We start from the raw sequence: 18,137 nt of genomic DNA on the forward strand, positions 1-18,137 counted from the left end.
AATAAAATGGCACTCTAATGATTGGGATAAAATATTCACATCTTATAATCAAGCTACTAATATCCTGGATTTATAAAGCATTCTCGAAGCTCAATAACCAAAACACCAAACAACCCCATCAAAAAGTGGGGAGAAGAGTTGACTCTTTCTTGGAGATGACACAAAGGTACCTAGCAGGCATATGAAAAAGTGTTTATCATCACATAATCATGGAAATTCTAGTCAAAACAACAATGAGATATCAGAGCATTAAAAATGTTTCTATATGAAAATCAAGTACGGAAATAATAAGTATAGTTACAGATGCAATGAAAAAGTAGCTGTCATTCACTGCTAGTGGGACTCTTGAATGGTTCAGCCTCTTTGGAAAATATTCTGGAAATTTCTCAGAAAACTAATTAGAGATTTCATTGGACCCCACAATCCTACCCTTGGGCATTTGCCCCAAGAATACTAAAACTTTGATCAGAAAGGATTCATGTACACCAATGTTTATCTTTGTAACAGTCATAGCCAGTATCTGGAAATAACCCCGGTGCTCAATAAGAAATGAGTGAATAAATAAGCTTTGATTTATATCCACAATGAAATAATAAATGAGTTTGTAAAGAATCAAGAAAACTTTCACTAGTAATGATGAAACATTGAAAGGTAGTGGTTACAAATAATGGATGGTATTATCCAGTTTCAACTTGCACATCCAATTCTGAATTGGGAAGATTTACTATTTAAGATTTTAGTCCTAAAATTTGCCATCACTGAGTGACAAGAAAAAATGCATTCTGCTGCAATTTAGATGAAATTGAAATACATGCTAAATGAAGTGAGTCAGAAAGAAAAGAAGAAAAACAGATAATTTTATTCAAAGCAGAATATAAAGAAGCAAAGAAAAGAATTAGATGATCCCCAAAGGAAACAAACACTGAGATACAGTCAATGAAACTTTGATCTAAAAAAGGAGTAGAATGGGTGGATGGGGTAGGCAAAGGTCTTTGAAATAACAGTGAAGGAAATTGGGCATTTCAGTGTTGGACATGGCATAACAGAACTGATGTATTGGTGTAAAATTATTGGTATTATTGTAAAATAATAAAAACTTTAAAAAATTGTTCTGAGAACATATCCCATACCAAGCAGTATGATATTTGGGATATATCAGAAAAAAATCAGATGAAATTTCTAGCCATGCAGAACTTCCATTCTACTGAGTATAGACAAAGAATAAATTACAAACATAAGAAAGAATCAGGTCATGTGTAAAAAGGTAAGTGTGAAAATAAGTTTCTACTTAAAGGCTTAGCTTGAGAGCAAAACTGCAATAATCTGTGTTTCCCATATGAGCTTCCACGCTTGTTTTATGCCAGTTTAGAGTTGCCTCATCATAAGAGCAACAATGAAGACAGAAATGAAGACAGAAATAACTATAGGTCATAGTCCATAAAAGTGATGGTCTAAACAGAGGGACAGACAGAAAGATTGCATTCATCTGGGGTACATAAAGTAACAAAATAGGAGATGAATACCCAAGAATAGCTGAGATAGATACCAGGAGGTTCACTCCATGTCTTGGAGGCCAGCCCCACATGCTAGGGGAAAAGGCAGCCCAGATAGAGAAGGGAGCACCAAATAAAGGGTGTTGGGACGATCCTCCCAGGATGGGAGATGCATGCTGAAAATAGACTATAGACGGAACATGATTGCCACTCAATGCCTCTTTTGCAAACCACAGCACCCATAAGGAGAAAGAGAACAAAAGGGAATGCCCTGCCACAGAGGCAGGGTGGTTTGGTTTATATAAGCTTTGGTTTATATCCACAATGCAATGATAAATAAGTATTATTTATTGATTTATAATAACGAATGAAGGGGGGATGGGAGGTAGGAGGGATATTGGGATCAGTGGTGGTGGAAAATGGGCATTGGTGGAGGGATGGGTACTCGATCGTTGTATAATTGAAACCCAAGCACAAAAATTTGTAAGTCTACAACTGTACGTCATGGTGTTTCACTAATAAACATTTTTTTAAAAAAGTGACTGTCTAACCTGTGAGTGCCAGATATTGAGCATATGCATAATACACATGCACAAAAAAACGTACATAACACACGAAGTATTTACAAGTCATACTTACAGAATATACATATATAACAAATGAAACACACTGTCACACAACACAAATAAAAGAATCACACATTGCATAACCATACAAGACACACAATATACAATATTGATAATCACACAAGATACATAGCAAACACAAGACTCACACAACACATGTGCTCACCCAGCATACACATCAAAGTCAAAGACAGAAGAATTCTAATGCTAAAAATCACCCCAGAGAAATATGGGTATGTTGATTTTAAAAAAATGTGAAAGTCAGTTCTATAGAGAAAATCAATGAAAAGTTTGTAATCTCAAGGGGAGGCTTTCAGATTGAGCCTTTTCAGAATCACAACATTGTTATATCTAAATTCCCAAAGGAACCTTAGATCTTAGAGGGGGTTATAACCATGAGAATGATTTACAGCTAAAACCCACCTGCATACCTAGACTGAAGGTCTGGATCTGTAACAATTTCTTTTTTTTTTTTTTGGATCTGTAACAACTTCTGATCAAACTCTTATATCTATTCTGCTGAACTGAGAGGGACACCTGGCGTAAGTGTGTCTTATGTCTTTCTTAACACCTGGTGTGTCCATAAGTGTTAAAATTTCATTTCAAAATTGTGTCACTGGGATTTCAGTTCCAGAATTAATCTGATGTTGTTAAAACAAAAACAAAAACAAAGATCTACTCCTACAGGGAATTATTTTCTGATTTTCATCAGCCCAGAGGCAGTGAAATTTGGTTTCTATAGTAAATAGTAAATATTCCACCTTTACATGCAAGCATGAAGCACTTTGAGAGGAAAGAAACTTCTATAGACAAAATGATACTTTTGAAGTGTAATAAGAAGCTTATATTTTGTTCTGATGGAGGTTTTCTATGTGATGATCATGGGACCTAGGGATCATCCCCAAAATTCTCAGACAAGCTACTGGGCAATTGAGTGCTAGGGTCTGAAGATGTGATGTTGTTCCAGACTCTGCAGTGCCTGGGGCACCAGGACTAGACCAGTGGTGCTCACGGGGCTACAGGTTGTACCTGATGATGCTCTGGGGACCACATGGGACAAAACTGACCCCTTACATGTGCTATAATCCCTATAGGGTATTTCTGGCCCAGTAAACTTATGTTTTAATTAATTGTGCTTAAATAAATGGAAGTCTACACTAGTAAACACTTTCTCTTCTTGATTCTTTACAAGCTGCTTCTTTAGCAATCCAAAGGACTGATTTTGATGGAAAAGTACAAGAGCTAGCAAGCTTTGGTGTTTTTCCAAGGACTTACTAATAAGGAGAGCTCTAGAAACTGAAGTGCTTAAAACAGCAGACAGAGTAAATGTTTTCTGTTCAGCAAAATACCGCCCTTCCCCCCAAACACAAATACAAATGATTTCTGAAAAGAAAACACATATTACTTGTCCCTAAGGGTCAAACTTGAACCCACATATACACAATAACAAGCTGCTTCCAGTGTCCTATAGAGTCAAATAAATAATTGAATAGGGACTATTTCAGAAAAGGATTAAGAATAGAGACTCCAAGTCAGTTCATTGAGTACAGAAGTACCTAAAGTGAAATGTAGTGGCTGTTTACTGATCTGAAAAGTTGGTAACGATAGTAATAGCTGCAACCCAACCGCTGTTATTTTGTATGTCAACAAAAAAGCTAAGCAACAATATTTGTGCATGGAGATGCCACAAAGAGCATTAACTCATAGTCAGGAGAAATCCAAGGTGCCTCCAGCTTCAGTCTTTTCAGTTCTGCTTCATAAGCTTCAGACTCCCACCACAGCACACAAAGAGATGAGCCTATTTTGACACAACAGTGTGAATGCACAGGAAGTGCTTCTGTCCTAGTTGTCACATAGCAGGTGACCTGTGTTTTTTGTTTTGATTGCTTAGTGGGGGTGATCAGAGAGAAAATTTTAAATAGTAAATCTTCCCAATCCAAAATAGGATGTGTGGTTTGAAATAGGATAATATTATCCAGTATTTGAAACCAAGACCTTTCACTATTTTATTTCCTTACTTGGTAAAGCATTTAAGATTAGTGTAAAAATGTGCATTATGTCTAGAAAGCAATTTTCCCCCTCCCTTGTATCATTTAATTCAAACTAGGCCAAACAAATATCACAAAGGGATTATGAAATAACAAGAGCTGAATGGCAAAGAGAAGAACAAACAATAAATATGCAAATTTTTCTAGAATAAAAAAAAACATTAGCTTCCTCATAAAATACTCTAAAGTCAAGTGCAGAACATCAAGCTAACTGGAAAGTCTTGCTAACCTATTTCTTCCGATGGGAGAAAAAGCAAACCCTTTTATGCGATAATGACCATGCTGTGGTCTTCTCTGTGGTGCTTACACAGTACAAAGCACTCAATGAATACTTTTGATATTTTACAATCACTTAGACAAAATGATCACAATAGGTAAATTGTTCACTCAACTTTTTAAAAGTTAAATCACTAGTAACATGGATTTCTTTTATGAGTAACAGGGATTTCTTTCATTAAGTCAGATTCTCTAAAAATATAAAATCACATTTAGATATAATAATATTAATCCAGAAATATCACTTTCAGAAGGATATTGGTGTTTGTGTTGAAATATAGTTGCTTTCTCCACTTTCATTTGGTTTTTGAGGAAAAAAAGAAAATCAAAACAACAGCAACGATCTTGACTACAAAGTCAAAAACATCTTAAGTAAATACCATGCTAATAATCAAATCTCAAACGCAATCTTTTTTTTTAAAATCCAGAGTTTCACTGTTACTACTTGAGACCAGAGGATAATGTGTGGGGGAAGATGGGGAAGTTCTCGAATTTCTTCTTCAGTTAGAGGAGTGGGGAGGAACAAAGAAAATATTAGAATTTGGAAAAGGTGAATAGAGCCACTCATAGGGAAAGTCTGAAAGATCTAGGACTCACCCACCTCAACAGGCAAGACTGGCAGGTGTGACCTACATACTACATAAAAGCAAGTCCCTGCTTATCCTTTGCTTCAGCCTTGGCAATGGGAACCTGCAGTGCAGGGCTCCTGACTGCCTGGGGAGAAAGCCAGATTTCACTCTGTGTTCCAGACCAGGCTTAGGGCCCCTTGACTCTAGATTTCTAAGTGTGTATCCGTCCTTTCTTTTGAGGTTTCTTGGCTCCAGGCAACCAGAAAAATCACAAGTCTTGACTATGTTCCAATTGCCACCTTTTGCCACCCTTCCTACACCCTTTATGTGATTCTTTTTCCCTATTCCTCACCTTTCCAGGCCCATCTTAAATTTAGGTCTACTACCTCCAGAAGATAGTCCAGGGTTTCCCCACCCCTCCAGGCAGGGGGAAAGGGTGGCTGACTGTCCCTTTTCTGATGGTTGGCTTCGCCTCCCCATCTCAAGGATGCTCAAACCCAGATATCCTGTAACCTGACTTTTCACTTTTACTGGGCCAGGAGAAGCTCTGTCCCCAACTGACTATAGCTTAGAAAGAACAGATGCTCACATCTGTACTAAATGAATGAATTTTTCCATTAACATGACCCCTTTTCACCACACTTAAAAGACAGAGGGCCTTTCATAAATTCAGGGGACATGTTTTCTGGGAAACAGACCTAATTTTCCCCAGCAGACAGGATTTAGCAATCAATTTTGGACAGCCTTACTCTAGCCAGTTTCTTGTTTTCTTGGGTGATTTACTGAATTTATGGCTGTCGACTTTCTGGGTCAGTGGTTCTCAATCCACATGATACCAACTTCACAAGATGACTGCCTGATGAGTTTGTAAAAATTCCCAGGGGGTCTTCACTCTAGACCAATGTTATCAGAACTTCCACATGTTGTGCTCGGGTATCAAATTTTAAGGCTCCCGGGTGCAGCCAGGCCTTGAACATAGCCTCAGTTTACGGTGTCCTTGGAGGAGGAGGATCATATTTAGCATGTGATTGTTCTGTCTGAATGTAATTGGGAGGGTTCACTGATAGTAAACAGGGAATCTGCCTGCCACAGAGGTGGGAGGGGGGAGGGCAGGGAGAGAAGGGGGATAATATGGGAGGATGTGGGAACATTGGTGGTGGAGAATGGGCACTGGTGGAGGGATGGGTACTCAATCATTATATGACTGAAACGTAAGCACAAACGTTTGTAAGTCTGTAACTGTATCTCATGGTGATTCATTAAAAAAATAAGAAAAAAGAAAAAAAAGAAAATTCATGGTCTGCATATCCTTTCTAAGCGTGCTTCTAAGTGTCTAACTCAAGGGTCTCTTTCCACCACTCCTTCCCTAACATTTTTCATTTGCCTGGTCTCCCAGTTTCTGCACTCTGACACACTACTTTTTGAAAATTTCTGAAACATTACAAATGGGGAAAAAAACTCTACTCTTATATTGCAGTTCAATAAATTTTAAAATCTGAAGTTGATGATAAGTACTGTGAGTGATACCAGTTGTAATTTCCCACATAATCACGATAGTAAAAATGCAACACTGTGAGTCAGCTCAAGAAGCCCCTATGCTAATCTAAAGAATGCTTATATCTTAAAGGAAATTTGCTCAAAAGTGACAGTCATGGCTAAGTCATGACTTAGAGACTATGTGAATTTTAATATCAGCTGGATCTTGTTACAGAGTCAACCACTATTCCATGTATTTTTATCTTTGTGAAAAAATAATCTTGTGAATCTTTGTGCTTAATTTTGTAGGTTATTCTTTTAACAGGTACTCTTTGTGATGTCAAGTTTCTCTTCCTTCTCTAGGCAGTCTGTTAAATTTCAAAGAAAGAGTTATACCATCCTTCAGGAATTTGTACATTATCATTATATTATATTGAATTATTATAACTTGAATTTGTACATTGTCATTATAAGTTATATGAATTAACTTAAATATTATATGCTATTTTATAAGCTATAAAACAGCCATTGTGCACAATATCTTTTTTTTTGATGGGGGTAGGAAGTAGGTCATACCTGACAATGCTCAAAGCTTACTCCTGGCTCTGTGTTCAGGGATCATTCCTGGCAGGGCTTGGGGGACCAAATAGGATGCCGGGGACCAGGTTAGTCTCATGCAAGGCAAGTAAATTCCCCAATTTACTATCTCTCTCTGTAATATCACTCCATAATATCCTATGTAAAAAACTAGCTTACAGATAATATGTGACAATTTTTATTACATTTTCCCATTAGATGTTGAAGTGTATCTTAATCATGTGCTTATGTGAACCAACTCTGAAAAGTTTTAACTCTCACAACCCTTCATCTATAGTTTACAGAAATATCACATTGGTCTGTTTTCCTTCTTTGAGTCCCTTTATCACTTCAGCACAAGAAAATATGAGGTAATTTGGAAGCTCAACAGATCCATGTTCAAATCATTACCCTCTTGTTCATTTGATAGCTTTTTGAGGAACTGCCTTCTCCCTCTAAACCTCAGGTTCCTAGGACAAATTCAAAATGCATGAGAAATATAGAGAGGGGCCTGAGCGATAGTAAAGAGGTTTAGGTACTTGCTTGCCTGCTGTCAACTGGTCTGATGCCCAGCACCACAGCTAAGAGAGACCCCTGAGTCAGGAATAGTTCCTGAGCCAGGAATAGTCCCTGAGTACAGCTCGTTGTAGCTCCAGAAACAAATACAAACAACAAACCAAAAAGGAACAAAAAGGATACCTGAAAATTACCCAGAACTCATCAGGAAGGTCAGATAACTACCAGGCTCAGTTCACTCAGGAACCACTAGGCAGGTCCCAAGCAACAAGCCATACCTTCCTATCAGTGTCTCCAGGATATGATGCAGTCAATCTGCCTTGAGCAAAGAGATGAGGTGCCAGCAAATGAAGCCTCAGCTAAGCAAAGGTTTAAGAAAAATTTATCCTGGATCTATAGAAGTTCTATTTTCTCACTACCTGTGGGAATAGAATTCAGGAAGCCACATCAGACCATGTAGGGGACAGGGCCCATTCATGACTTTGGATAATGTTGGCTCTGTGGCCCATATTGGAGTATATTGGAAGAAATGACTGAGTAGTTAGTCATCAGAAGCAACAATATTGCCTCAGCCAAGAAGGGCATAATTGCCAAGGAAGTAAGCTTCTTATTTAACAGCAACAACAACAAAAAGCAGAAGTTGAGGTGTTTTTACTTCTAGTCATTCCCCCTGAAATGGTAGAAAAAGGTAAACTTTCACCAGACATAAATGTTCTAGTCCAAAATGAGAATAGAGGGGCTGGAGCAATAGCACAGTGGGTAGGGCATTTGTTTGCATGCAGCTGACCCGGGTTCGATTCCCAGCATCCCATATGGTCCCCTGAGCACCACCAGGGGTAATTACTGAGCACAGAGCCAGGAGTAACCCCTGTGCATTGCTGGGTGTGACCCAAAAAAATGAGAACAGAATTGTTATTAGCACATGTCTCTCACCCACTATGACATCCCAAGACTGAACACACACAACTGTAAATGAAAAATAATATATTAAATCAAGAGTTGTGAACCCAGGGGTTAGGGTGTGCCTTGCATGCCTCCAACCTAAATTCATTGTTGGAACTACATAACATCCCAGCATTGCTTGGTGTGGCCTTGCTGGTCCATGGCATCCAAGACGTGAACAGCTCTGTATTTTATGTTTTAGCATTGAACTATGGGCCTGATTTGCTAAGTATTGACAAAAGTGAGCCCTGAGTCCTCTAAGGATGATTTTGGAATTGTTCACACAAAGAAAGAATTTTGATCTAAAAGATTTCAAGATCTCTAAGAAAGGCCAAACTCAAAGCACACATTAATGCTCGCAAGAATGTGGAATTCTCATCTATAGATGCTTTGAAAGAAGCTTTAGCAGTTTCCTAGAGAACTAAACATACCTTAACAATGTAGAAACTTCACTACTTGGTATTACACTAAAGAGTTTAAACCTATGCTCACACAGAATCCTGAACATGGATATTTATGGGAACTTTATATATAATTGCCCAAGTCTGGAAGCAACAAAAATATTAAACAACCAGTTGGTGCACAGGTAAATTATGAGGCATGCAGAAAGCAGTATATTATTCAGCATTCAAACAAAATGTGCTATCGAATCATAGAAAGTCATGGGAAGAGCTTAAATGCATCTTGTTAAGCAAATAAAGTCATTTTAGTAAGCCTGAGTACAAGGAGATTTCAACTATATTATAACATTCTGGTAAAGACAAAACTGTGAAAATGTAAAAATATCAGTAGTTGGGAGTGAAGCAGATGGGTGGGAGGAAAATGAACAGGGAGAGCACAAAGGGTATTATAGGTAGTGAAATTATAGCACAGCGGTAGGGAGTTTGCCTTGCACGCAGTCAACATGGCCGACCCGAGTTCGATTCCTCCGCCCCTCTCGGAGAGCCCGGCAAGCAACTGAGAGTATCTCGCCTGCACAGCAAAGCCTGGCAAGCTCCCTGTGATGTATTTGATATGCCAAACACAGTAACAAGTAATGTGGGTCTGTTAGCCTCCATTATCTTGTGAGTCAATGTTACTGGGCCAGCTCGAGCTAATCGATGAACAACAGGAGGACCGTGATCTTATAGTGGTAGTGAGATATAATCAAACATTTGTCCAAATCCATGGACTCTACCCACCGAGAGTGAGTTCTAAAATAAAATAAGGACTTTAGGTGACAATGATGTGTCAACGCACGACCATTAATTTGAGTAAATACATCCCTCTAGAAAGTTGGAGCCCATTTCTAATGGGGCATGCTATACATCTGGAGAAATGTGATATATTTCAAATCCCTGAATATTTCACTCTTCCCTTGCCTGAGGACCTAAACTGCTCTTGAAACTAGTCTCCCAATAAAAACCATCAGTCATATATGAGAGATGAAAAATTTAAAAACATATCAAACATACTCCACCATCAATGAGACTATCAAAGTTTATAAAGTTTTATACTTTATGGCATGGATAGGGACATAGAAAACCATTCTCACAGACATTTCTGGTAGAGTTATTTGTATAACCTGAGGGGAGGCTCGTAGATAATTTTGAAATATATATACATAAAAATCACAAATGCACATAAGCTTTGATTCGGCAATTTCACTTCTTAGAATTTACACAATTAAAGTGCTTGCTCACCCTTCTGCAAAATGACAAAAGTAAGGCAGATATTACTCATTATAACCATTTAGTAATGGGAAAAGATTGCAGACAACTTTTTTAAAAAATCACCGAAAGATGAAAAATGCATCAAGCTTGATAAAGACATAGAACAAGTGCTGTATGTTTAATTGCATGTGCCAACATGACTGGGCAGTAGAATGCCCAGAGAGCTGAAAATCATTATTTCAGGGTGTATCTGGAGGGTACTTCTAGAGGAGTGATATTGATGTGTGAGCTGAGTAGAACAGAGGACTGTCTCCAGTGTCCAGTGAGTATCATAATCCAGAAAACCTGCACCCAGCAAAAAGGCAGGGAGAATAAACTGGGAGATGACTTGAAACTGAACATTGATCTCCTGCTATTTGTAGTCATGTTTCTCCAGTCTTCAGATCCTTGGCTTTGCTGTTCTCAAGGCTTGAACTCCACTATCTGTTTTCTTGATGCTACAGTTTACAGATACCAGATTTTGGGTCTGTTAGCCTCCATTATCTTGTGAGTCAATATCTTATAATAAATCTCTTCCTGTGCAGAAATTTGACTAAACCAGAAAAAAATGTTGAAGGGGATACAAGAAACTACTAATAACCATTTTCTATTACTACTAAAGATGAAAGGAGCATTTGAGAAAATGGAAGAGAGATATTATATTACTAAATAGCCCTTGCATCATGTGTTATTTATTCGAAGGTCATGTACTATCTACTCTTAAAATGTATTTCCAAAATCTTGTTGAAATTTCAGACAGATAAATAAATGTCATTTTAAGCTTTATTCCTATGCCCATTTTATAACTGAAACAATTAAACAAAAATAGAGAAGTGGTCCAGGAAGCAAGAAAAGTGAGCCTGTACTCCCATGCCTGCTCAAGCCCAGTCTACTTGAAGACATTCTTAGCACTTGCTTGGTTCACAACTATGACTTAATGGACCAGAAACAAAAGAAATTGTTCCAATATATTTTTGGTACACATCATCAAGGAATATCCTTTCTGAAAATCAACTTCAGGTACAATCTCCACTGGACCACATAAACTCAAATACAGAAGTTAAGTACTGCCTCTATTATCCACCACCAACAATTCCCAACAGAGGGAATGCTGACTGTGTTTTCAGGCAGCAGATGCATTCAAATGCAACAGAAAGCACTGTTAGATGGAAAAATTGAGAACATCAACAATCAACTGTTTGATTGTTGAATCTAGAGATGTCTCCAGATTCCACACCAGGCAGATCCTCATTCCTAGGGCACCCAGAGGGGGACAGGTAAAACTGACATCAGTCCCAGTAGAACCTAATTACCACCATGCTCACAGCTGATCGCCACCGGCTCAGGAAGAGCCCTTCATACATGAGTATAAATCTGCTCAAAAACTCAGGTATGCAGCTTTTGTGACCGAAATCTCCAGGCTCTCGCAGAGTTGGGAATGAGTGACCTACCCCATTTTCCTGTCTTTCTGGGAGCCTGGAAGTCATGCTGACACACTGCCTCCAGTGCCATATTAGCTCAATAATGGCAATAATCCAGAGATTCACAACTAACTCTCGAAAGAAAGCAATGAGCTGCAGAGATTCTTCTGGACTCCAAAGTCATCTCACGTTATATTACCCTATTTAAAATTTTAGGAGTCCTGCAGAGAGGAGATTTTATACTCTACTCTACTGATGTACCAAGAGTAGCATACCACATTTCATGGGGTTAAGGTAGAAGGCAGTCGATCTCAATCAATCAATCAATCAATCAATCAATATTAGTTTACAAGGCAGTTTTTCCTGGAGCCTCCATTCCCCTTGGAGAGCCTGGCAAGCTACTGAGGATATCCAGCCCGCATGGCAGAGCCTGGCAAGCTACTCGTGGTACATTTGATATGCCAAAAACAGTAACAATAACGGGCCTCATTCCCCTGACCCTGAAAGAGCCTCCAATATGGCAGCATTGGGAAGGACGAGTAAGGAGAGGCTGCTAAAATCTGAGGGCTAGGATGAATGGAGAAGTTACTGGCGCCTGCTCAAGCAAATCAATCAACAATGGGATGACAGTGATACAGTGATACAGTGATACAGTACATAAGGCTTTACATATAACAACATGTTAGTAATCTCTATAAAAAGGCTTAATTGCTCCAAAGTGAGATTCAACAGTCTCCACACATTTTCTTCTAATAAAAGTTTTTTGGATCATTTTTAATGCATTATTCATAACAAGCAATACCAAATATATTACCAAAGACCTGCTTTGGGGGCAGACTTGGGTGGTGGTGGGAAAACTCAAAATAATGTTGGTAGGAAGGTGTAATGGTGGTGGAATATTGAATGTAATAAATTACTGTGAAGAATTTTATAAAAATAAAATAAAATTTGGGAAAAATGATTGTTGAATCTTTGACCACTCACTAAACTTCTGAGAGTCAGTTTGCTTGGCCTTACAGCTGGAATAACAATACCCATTCTTGCAAGATCAGGAGAAAGATAAGAGAAAATGAATGTTAAGAATCCAAGACGGAGCTCGTTACTTAGGGGAACTCAGTAAACAGTAACTACATACCCCAGTAAATAACACAATTATCACAGTAGTACAAAAACCATGACATTTTCTCTGGATTTCAGTCACCAACGCAAGATTTTTAGAATAAGTAGTTTGCATCATGAATCCCAACTGTGTACTAACTACTGATTTAACTTTATGCAATATTGCTTCTCCATGCTTCCATGTCTTTCTTTTTTTTTTCTTTTTGGGTCACACTGGTGATGCACAGGGGCTACTCCTGGCTTATGCACTCAGGGATTACCCCTGGCGGTGCTCGGGGGACAATACGGGATGCTGGGAACCGAACCTGGATTGGCCACATGCAAGGAAAATGCCCTACCCACTGAACTATCGCTCCAGCCCCATGTTTCCATTTCTTTATCTGAGAAATAAGATAGTAAATAATGACGACCTGTATGTGATACACTGATAATCAACTCTCGCAAATACTAAATTCTTTACTAAGTATCAACTATCATCTTTATTTATTAAGCACCAAGTCCAAAGCATTGCTAAACATTAGTTTGGTCATGATTTTCACAACCAGGCATGGGGTTAGGAGTCAGAGTGAATGTATGCTGACACCAAATCATGGAGACTTGAATTTACAAAAACTCTGTTTTCCATTAACCTGGATTATCGACATTTGATTTGTATTCATGTGCTTAATATTCATTTAGAACTTTAGAGTTTATTCAATTGAAACTGAGACCAACCCAAACAAATGAAGTAAAACAATCACTGTGTCCCAGAAAAACTCAAAGTTTTAAGTCTTCTGTGACTCTCTTTTTGAGATATTCTTTTCCTTACTGACTTGACTCACTCAAGAAACATTCGTTGAGCTCATGTGGGGCTTCAGACTCAAAGTCATTCCATGGAGAGAAAAATACACAGAAAAGAACAAGTGAGGTATTATCAAGCAGCATGCTGCCAATAAATAACAAATAAAAACAAACTTAATCAAAAGTGTGCCATATGCTGCCAAACAAATATAACTTGTTCCTGAATCAAAGAAACAATAAATATGTAAATAAGCAGCAAAACACACTTTCCAATTTTATCACCAGAAAACATTGTCCAAATTTTCATGTGAAGCTTTCCAAAATTGTTTACAATGCTAAAATATAAACTTCATAATCAACATAACAGGAAGAGGACCATTTTCTTTTCTGTTCAAAAAAAAAGGAATCGTCTATCAAACATAATTATATTCCAGTATGAGGGTGTGTGGGGGCCATTATCGCTGAATATTGTAGACAAAAAATAGGTAAAAAGATAAATGCTTGTGCTATATTGGTAAAAATATAAGAAGAAAAGACCTGATGAGCAATGAAGTCTGGTCAAATAAGGTCCTAAATTTCATAAGTGTGCTTGGCATAATTTTGTAAGAAACGATTGTTCTGATAATGAGTAACCAAAACCAACAAGACACTGAACCCAAAAGGGCTGAATAAAAAACCAGAAGGTTTCCTTTTCCAAGTATCATATCAAGTCCCCTTTCCAAAAAAAATTTTTTAAAAATTTTAAATTTGCTTTCAAAACCACATCACAGAGAGGGAAACTATATAGATTCTTCTAATGTAAAGTCCTGTATTAGGTAAAGTGTGGGGGGAAAGTGTTTCTATAGTACTGAAAGTATAAGTTAATATTTTTCTATATATTGGCTTCAAAAATGCTCCCAAGCTGGGGACTGAAGTGATAGCATAACGTGTAAGGCCCTTGCCAGACCAGGAATCAATCCTAGCATCCCATATGGTCCCCAACAACTGTCAGGAGTGATTCCTGAATGCGGAGCCAGGAGTAATCCCTGAGCACTATCAGGTGTACTCCCTAACAAACAAACAAAATAAACAAAAAAAATGTCCTGAGCTTTGACCCACAATGCCATTTCTGGTAAATCATTCCAGGAAAATACTCACAAAGTGATAACAAAGTTTATTTCTAAGGGTGTTGGTTTCTAGTAATGTTAAAATAAAGACAACAATCAAATGTGTACCATCTGACACATGATACGTTTTAAATTTTCAGGGTGATGTGATGAAAAATCTTTTGGAGAAAGAAATGTATCACCATGTCAAACCACTCACCACTCAAGGTCTGGCTAAGAGGGAAACTGGATAGGTAAGTTTTTTTCTGATATAAATTCTCAGAGAAAAACACCCTGACTGCAGTATCTATGTTTCAATGACAGACTTTATACCTCATTTCTTTTATGTAGCCAGACTCACTCTTCTTTAAATTTGATTTCAAGCAGCAAGCAAAGTCTTCCTATGTATCTGTTGAAGTGGATATATTACTTTTTTCCTTTTTTTTTCTTTTTGGATCACACCTGCAACATGGGGTTACTCCTGGCTCTGCACTCAGAAATTACTCCTGGCTGTGTTCAGGAGACCATATGGGATGCTGGGAATCGAACCCGGGTCGGCCACGTGCAAGGCAAACACCCTACCTGCTGTACTATATCACTCCAGCCCCTGTTGAGGTGGATTTAATAGGCCTGTACCCTGAAAGGTCTTGTGAGTTAAAGATTTAGTCACCCCCAGACAGTTCCCAAAGAGCCTGAACAGCACCACATTCTCAGGCAACCATTGGTCCCTTGACTGGTCAGTCAAATATTGCTGGAACTGATACCGGGCAGAGCTTGGAAGGTTCCTGAAAATTAAGGCAATAATGATAATAAAAGGTTAACAACTGCTTGTTGAGTGAAGATGGTCCTAAATATCTTTTCTAATTTGTCAGACTCGTATGAAGATCAAATTCATCCTCTCTCCTCCAACACAGCCTTTGTTCCTTCTTTTTTTCTGGCAGATACACACTCAGAAGTGATAGTGAGCCTTTCCTCTGTCTCACACACATCAGGTCTCCAGTGCCTGGGCACTGAGCATGCACTGGAACAAATCAGCTACTCTAGCTCCAGCCTTTGGAAAAGCTCCAGGTCTCCATTACCTCCCTCTAGCCCATTAGAAAAAGGAGCTTGAGAGCCAAAGAAATAGTGCAGTAGTTGCCTTGCATATGTCCTACCTGGGGTTCAATCCCTGGCACCCTATACAGCCCCCCAAGTAATCCCAGGAGTGATCCCTGAGCACAAAGCCAGGAGTAAGCCCTGAGCACCACCAGGTGTGGTCCCCAGATGCAAGAAAGGAAGGCAAGGAGGGAGGGAAGGAAGGAGAGAGGTAGGAGGGAAGGAAAGACAAACCCCTTTAGACGCAGAATCTTTTAAAAGATTTGCAAGGCTTGAGAAAAAAAAACATGTTTAGAGGTGTCTGTGTGTGTTTGTGTGTTGTATATAAGTCTGTGTGTGGTGTCAAGGAATCAACTGAAGCTCAGCCATACATTAAGTCACCTTTGCCACATCCCTAGCCCCCTTTATGCTGATTTTTTTTCATTTTGGGTTTGGGGGCCACACTCAGCTGTGCTCAGTTCTTATGCCTAGACCTGTGCTCAGGGTGTGCTCCTGTTGGTGCTCAGAGGACCATACGTGCTGTGGCCAACCTGGGTGGCCTGCATGCAAGGTAAGTGCATTATCCTCTACATGATCTCTCTAGCCCCACTGCTCATACTCTGGAACTAAAAAGATTACATTTAAATCCCTCACTGAGTGAAACATGTACAAGTCTTGCTAAATAATTTATAGGTTCAAATGTTAATAATGGCTGTCTGTCACTAATAATGCAATGCCTTCTGTTAAACACTGAGCTGAATTGCATTTTTTCTAAAACTACAGAGCCTTAACAGAAAGTGATAAAAATCAATCAACTCTACCTGCAGTGACTGAAGTTTTTAAAGACTTTTTAAATAATTTAACCAAACTTAACCTCAGAATTTAACAAATGTTACATAACTAAGTATCACATAGCATATAAGAAATATACCATATTTCCCATATATTTTATAGTCTTCCATAGTACAAAAACTTACATAACCATAGATGATATTACGATATGGCTCAGACACACCTTAGGATGGAATATGCCTACAGAGACAGGTAACTCCGAGAAACCTTAAAATCTTGTTTCAACAAGTAGCAAAACATTATCAGCTTTCTCAAATCCCATTTGCCCCTCCTAAATGCTTCGTCGATGAATGCTCAAGTAAACAACAAGAAAAGAAGAAAAAAAATACAGAAAAATAAAAGAGCAAGGGAGCAGCCTACCTTTTCCTCTCAGCCTTTTTGGGGCCTCTGGGAAAGAAGGCTGAGAGGGGCTCACTTCCAGGTAACCTTCGGGGGTCTTTCCCTGCGACTGAAGCCAGCTGAAGTAGGTCACGAGAAACCAAAGTGCATCTTAGAGACAGCAGCAGCATCAAGTTACTACTTTCTCTTTCTCTGGTCTTGCCTGTGCAGCACAAAGGTGACACCTCACATCTTGTCAGAAGACCAAGCAGATGGCCTGGCTGAAAAGGACAAAGTGACTCCAGGTGCTGCAGTGACTGAGACTGCCGGGCTCTACTCTCAGTGGCGCCACATGTAGGGATCTCTATGCAGGAAGCTGAGAGCCAGGCAGAAAGCCAAAACCCTTCAGAAAAACGTGCCAAAGTCTTACAAAACCCCCCCTCTCTGCTGGGCTTTCTCTACTGCGGAAGCTGTCGTCTACTCCTGCGTGAGGCCTGGCCAGACTTAAATCAGCCCTGCCCTTCTGCCAGAGCAATGCCAGGGTAGGCTATAGGGTTAGCGAGAGCCTAGGGCAACCCTGAGCACCGCGCTGGGGTTTCTACTCAGCCTCTTCCCATAGATGACTGCTGTGAGTGTCCTTTCACAGAGCTAGGGACAGACCTAACCTGAGTATCCTGGACCCTGTGGGGAGGAGAGGCAATGCACCTCTTAGAACTTCCAAGCTGCTCTCAATATTCTGTTGTCTGATTGACCATCGATCACGGACTCCTTCAGTCCCAGAAGAGGGAAGTGTGTATCTGGAAGCACCATGGCCATGTCTGGGGGCTGACAGGGAACTTTGACAGCTGCAAATCCTGTCTACCACCAGCAGCTTCTCTCCACTGCTTCTTCCAGGGTTGCAGAGTAGGAAGACAGACAGTGGATGGCGAATACTTTATTCCAGAGACACTCGCATAGCACTGGCCTCTACGCTTTGCAATGCTGTCTACGAGGCCCTTGGGAGAAAGAAAAACAGATTAAGATGTATTCTTGGCCACAAGCTCACAATGCAGTAGGGAGTAGGCTGGGCCAGTAGGTTTAACCCACTACGTTTGCTTCTGCAAACAGGAATTCGTGATCCCCAAACTTTCTCTACTTTGTGTAGCTTGTCTTTCCTGAGACTCTAGTGGAGAAAAGAGTTTATTTCAGGTTTTTTCTCCCCCAGATCTTCTACTCTCCTTCAAATCACTTCTCTCTTCCTCTTTCCCTCTCCTTACCAGGAGAAGACAGTCAGGA

At 39.4% G+C, this 18,137-nt stretch overlaps 1 protein-coding gene across 1 annotated transcript in view; it reads right to left on the reverse strand.

Moving 5' to 3' along the window:
• The window catches only part of IL1R1 (interleukin 1 receptor type 1), an 82,472-nt gene extending 65,292 nt beyond the window's left edge, over positions 1-17,180 (reverse strand). Inside the window, exon 1 of the mRNA XM_056127335.1 lies at positions 16,905-17,180. The gene's annotated coding sequence lies outside the window, so the exon portion shown is untranslated. The remainder of the gene's footprint in view (positions 1-16,904) is intronic.
• Between the last annotated feature and the right edge of the window lie 957 nt (positions 17,181-18,137).

This window comes from Sorex fumeus, unplaced genomic scaffold (genome assembly GCF_029834395.1).
Source record: "Sorex fumeus unplaced genomic scaffold, SorFum_2.1 ptg000006l, whole genome shotgun sequence".
NCBI classification, from domain to species: domain Eukaryota; kingdom Metazoa; phylum Chordata; class Mammalia; order Eulipotyphla; family Soricidae; genus Sorex; species Sorex fumeus.